The sequence below is a fragment of the Vombatus ursinus genome, unplaced genomic scaffold, assembly GCF_900497805.2.
Source record: "Vombatus ursinus unplaced genomic scaffold, bare-nosed wombat genome assembly UNPS02014847.1, whole genome shotgun sequence".
In the NCBI taxonomy this organism is placed as follows: domain Eukaryota; kingdom Metazoa; phylum Chordata; class Mammalia; order Diprotodontia; family Vombatidae; genus Vombatus; species Vombatus ursinus.
This window is the reverse complement of record NW_020954625.1, coordinates 9,616,819-9,622,440: the sequence shown is the minus strand read 5'-3', so window position 1 is coordinate 9,622,440 and position 5,622 is coordinate 9,616,819. Positions and strand designations below refer to the sequence as shown.

At 39.5% G+C, this 5,622-nt stretch overlaps 1 pseudogene; it reads left to right on the top strand.

Moving 5' to 3' along the window:
- Positions 1-3,429: 3,429 nt before the first annotated feature.
- LOC114026807 lies at positions 3,430-4,684 on the top strand (annotated as a pseudogene).
- The last annotated feature ends 938 nt before the right edge of the window (positions 4,685-5,622 follow it).

Genomic DNA, 5,622 nt, shown 5'->3' with positions numbered 1-5,622 from the left:
AGAGGTTACACAAGTAATTACATTTAAATGAACAAATTACCTATAAACAGATTGAAATCTCCTTCTGTTGGATGGTTCCTCTTAGAACCTCCAGTTAAAGAGGATACTCAAGGAAGCATGCTCATTCCTCTCAGGAATTTTCTCAGAATTTTCTCTCCCTTCTCCTCCCTTCACCTCCCCTTTTCTGCTTCTTTTTATGTATTATCTTCTTCCAGTAGAATGTAAACTCCTTGAGGGCAGAGATTGCTTTTCTTTCAACTTTTATTTTTATTGAGGTACTTAGCATAGTGCTTAGCACAGTTGTCCTTGTTGCTGCTTAGTCATTTTCAGACACATCCAACTCCTCATGACCACATTTCCGGTTTTCTTAGAAAAGATACTGAAGTGGTTTGCCATTTCCTTCTCCAGTTCATTTTACAGATGAGGAAACATGAAGAAAACAAGGTTAAGTGACTTGCTGAGAGTCATACAGCTAGTGTATGAGGCCAGATTTAAACTCAGGATGATGAGTCTTTCTGACTCCGGTTATGGCACTCTATCCACTTAGTGACCTTCCTGCTTGCTTGGCACATGGTAAGAGCTTAATAAATGTTAACTGACAGATTTTATAGATGAAGAAACAGAAGGCTTAAGCAACTGGTCTCAGATCACACATAAAGTGAGATTTTGAGGAAGGATTTGAACTCAGGTCTTCCTAACTCTAGTTTAAGCAATCTTTCTACTGCACCTCATGCTAAAAATACTGAACCATCCCCATTAGTTCTTCCTAAGGCAAGAGAACAGAATTTATCTATTTTTTGAAATAATGTTTTTGGTTAGTGTAGAAATAAGAGATCCACTAGCATGTTAAATGCATAATTGATTCTATAATTAGTTGTCTGCTTTGCCCAGGTCTTCACCATGTTTCCATAGGTTAATACCTGGGGAAATATAATTCCTGATTGTTCTTTATTCATGTATCCATATTTATGTCTTACCCCTTACTTAGAATTAAAGCATCAGGTGCCAGAAGTAACATTCTCCATATATGTGTCACTATTCTCATCACTTCCTCTCTTCCAAGGCAACATAGCCTAAAAGACATAGTCCCCTAATTGGATGAAGGGGGGCTCCATTTAAAACTTTTCTCTGATTAGTTGGACAGTGTTTGTATGGTCTAGTTGCTTAACCTGTATCAGTTTCAGTTTCCTTATCTGTAAAATAAGGATGACTGTGTCTGCCCTGGCTATCTGTGGAATAAGATTCTAAGAATTTAGGCTGTCCCTAGAGAGACTGACATCACTACAAAGGCTTATGGGTCAGACAGGTACTGCTAGCATGATGGAACTATAGGGAAATGTATACTTATGTGAAAGAATGTGGACCCTAGGCAGGACAATGGAAAGATCAAATTGAGATACTTGTTTCTAAAATAGTCCAATCAAACTTCAGTTACTATTTCTCACTAACAATAGTTTCATTAATCACATAACTTGAATTGGTATTTTTGTGCCCTACTGCACCTCTCCCTTGACTTTTCAACCCTGTACTACTTCTAATTTATTCTCAGGCCCCTTACTCTGGGTGTAAGGCTAGAACTTGGCTATACGTCTTCTACCTTGGCAGGGGGCATGGGATGTGGAAGGGAGAAGAATAGAGTTGTGAGAACTGTTTGATTGTCCATGGCATCAGCTTCCCCTCATGTAGAAAACAAATAAGAATATCTTGGCTAAGCCAGGAAAATGCAGAGGACTGAATTAATTCTCTGTCATACCCCACGGAGTTGTGAGGTTCAAATGAGATAATGTACATAAAGCAATTTGCAAATGTTATAGCTCTATATAAATGTCTGTTATTATTGCTTCTCCCGTCTCTTTCCCCATATATCTCTCCTAGTAGACATGTTGTCATCATCTCAATCAACTTGTATTGATGCACAGAGTTCTGAGTCATGACTTTAAATTTGACTTGCCCTTGCATAATGTCCCATAGGACACTGGGCAACTCATCTAACTTTCCTGAGTGTCAATTTCTTCCTCTGGAAAAAAAAAATAAGGGAGATGGCCTCTCAGATCCCTTCCAGCTCTAAATCAATGATATCAGAAAGAAGATAGCCTCATAAACACTAGCGGTCCCAAACCTCAGAGATCAGAGCTCTCAATTACCATTTTTTTTTTTGCTTCCAGGGAAGGAATCAAGAAAAGTATGCATCAAGTGATGTAGACTATGTAATTCATTTTACAAACTTTAAAGTACTATATAAAGGCAATCTATCAATCATCTATTCATTTATCATTTATCTTTCTATAGTTATCATCATCATCATCATTTTTTGCAGTTATTATATAGGGAGGAGTTAAGACAGTGCCCCATGGCAGGTGGAGGGAGAGAAGATAAAGATTTCCAGGCACATTAATGCAGTGCTTTTTTTTGGGAAGAGCATGATGCAAAGGGGATAGAAGATATGGAAAGGTGAGAAATGCACTTATTCATAGGACAAAGGGATTGTAAATGCTGTTACTGACCTCTAAACAAAGTGTCCTGGAACAGATTCCTTATCATTCCATCCTTTATGTGTGAATATAGCTTCAGCCCATGTTGTTTGGTCACATGCAGATGGAATAGTATTACTATTATTAAAAGTGTCCATAGGTCATGATTTATGAGGTCAAATGTGCTGGGATAAAATGTAACTTCAGCTTTTAAAAATGGGGAAGTGATTCAGTTTCTAGTGATGTATATGGCCTCCTAGTTCTCAACTTTATTTTCACTTGAAACAGTGGAATGGATTGTTGTCATGTAGCTTTAAATGGCAGGACTTTTCCACTTTTAAATTCCCCTCTCAAAATCAGTGCTGCTCAGGAGAAAAACTCTGTCTTAAAAATCACAGTTTCATAGCTCACTGCATGAATAGGTACACGCTCTGATGAATGCTGTTGCTGTGGCCTTTTGATCAGAAATATGTCATTTTGAAAGTCGAAAAATCTTAGCTATCCTTTGGACCTTGGAAAGGTCTCCTTGCTGTTTTTCTGATGTCATCTCTGCTTATTTCCCATTCCTTTCCTTTTGACCTTATATTTGTTTTCAACTGACTTATTTAGTGTGAGGGTTTCTCACTCCCATTTAATGGTAGGTCAGAGATAATGCTGCAGGCACTATTTTGTAAATCTTTCACTTCTCAAGGTCATTTGGACCTCTTGGTGGATTTGGAAATGGCAGTGGTTGGTGCCTGTCCTCGCTTCTGGCTGCCGCTGCCACTGCTGCCCCGGTTGGAGGTGGCGAGTGGGTGGACTCCCTTCCTCCCCACCTCCCCTGCCCGCCCGGGAAGTTTAGGAGAGGGCCCGGTCGATCCTGCACAGACCCAACCCCTGCCCTCACAGACGGCAGCAGCTCCCACCCCTGCTCGTTCGTTAACGGGCCGGGTAGTTTGCCACCCCATCTCCCCCAGCCATGGCGCAGCTCCAGACTCGCTTCTTCACCGACAGCAAAATATATGCCGCAGACGATGCTCCCTTCTCTATCCCTGTGGCCTCTGAAACCTCTGATCTTAGCAACATTATCAATAAATTATTGGAAGCCAAAAATGAAGTCCACAAGGATGGGGAGTTTGATTTCCTTATTAAGGGTCAGTTCCTGCGAATGCCCTTGATTAAGCATATGGAACTCGAGAACATCTCAACAGAAGTAGTGGAAGTTGAGTATGTGGAGAAACACTCGCACCACAGCCTGAAGAATGTATAGTCCATGATGACTGGTTCAGTTCAGTTGAAGGAACAGTGGCATGGATCTTGACTGGCTCCCATGACAAGACGTCTGGGATCTGGTCTCCAGAAAGAAAGTTTCTCATGACAATCGTTGGACATGGAGAAGTGGCAAAAGATGTTGCCTAGGCGAAGAAAGACAGTTCTTCATGCCTGCTTCTCACTGCCTCTATGGACCAGACTATCCTCTTGTGGGAATGGAACGTGGAGAGAAGCAAAGTGAAAGCTCTGCACTGCTGCCGAGGCCATGCTGAGAGTGTGCAATCTGTCGCTGTTGACAGCACAGGGGCTAAATTTGCAGTGGCTCTTGGGATAAGATGGTAAAGATCTGGTCTGCAGTCCCTACAAATGAAGAAGATGAAGATTCCACAGACAAACCTAGAAAGAAACAGAGAACAGAGCGACTGGCATTAACAAGGGCTCCTATCGTGACATTGTCTGGCCATGATGATGCAATTTTCTCAGTGCTTTGGTCAGATACTGAAGAAATTTGCAGTGCATCGTGGGACCACATGATTAGAGTGTGGGATGTTGAAACTGGCAATATTAAATCAACTTTGACTGGAAATAAAGCATTTAACTGTATCTCCTATTCCCTACTTTGTAAAGGTTTAGCAACTGGGAACTCTGATAGGCATACCAGGCTGTGGGATCCCAGAACAAAAGATGGTTCCTTGGTGTTATTATCCTTCACTTCCCATAATGACTGGGTAACATCGGTAAAGTGGTCTCCCACACATGAACAACAGCTAATTTCAGGTTCCCTGGATAACACGGTCAAGCTTTGGGATACAAGAAGTTGCAAGGCCCCCCTCTAAGATTTGGCTGCTCATGAAGATGAAGTTATATGTGTAGATTGGACAGAAGCAGGGCTGCTATTGAGCGGAGGAGCCGACAATAAACTGTACTCTTACAAATATTCAGTCACTGCTTCAAATGCATGAAAATGGAAGGTGATTCGACATCAGAGATTATCTGTTAGCACAGAAAACTTACAGAAAATCATTGATTATATGACATAGATCTGAAAATCACTGTCTTCATTAGTCAGTTTTTTTTACAACAACCTGTATAAAATGGTTTTTGACTGTCAAAACAATCATGTTTCATTGTGTTTAGTTTTTTTTCCCATTTTTCCTTTGTATTTATAACATACAAATCTACGTATTTATAAAAAGTGAAATGTGACCATCTCTCTTCACTGTGTTCAGAACTTCCTGAAATTATGTTTTTTTCCTTCATGAATATTTTGGCTTTGAATAACATAAAAAAGTATTAGAAAGTTTATAATAAATATAAAGCAATTGACTTCATGGGTCCTGATTTATTCTGTGGGAGAAGTTTCTTCTTTGAACTCAAACTACTAGTAAATGCCATATCAAAAGGATGAATGAAATTAAAAAGAGAAAATGTTTTACTATTGTGCTTTTAATTAATTGGGCGATGTTCTTGTAACTCACTTGTCATACAGTGATCATGAGAAGGGATACTTATTTCCTCCAGATAACAAATATCAGGTGTTTCAAACATAGAAAATCAGAAACATTGCTGGTCTTTCAGAAGGACTCATCTGAACATTCTAGCTGGATACCCTACTGCCAAAAAATGGTAAAAAATTGTCTCAAATATCGTACAAATGGATCATAAGATGTCCTTTATTATCAGAGTATAATCTCAAGGAAATGTACCTTGACTCTAGAACTCTCTTGCTTCTTCCCACTACATATGAAATAAGACTTGGTCCTTGCATAAAATTAACTGCTGGAGGAAATTGCCAAACTGTACTCTGATTTATTCATAGCTATTTGTTTAGTGACCATCCTTTAATAAGACCACGTATTTCATATAATTCTTCTAAAATAAAATGCTTTAATTAAAAAAA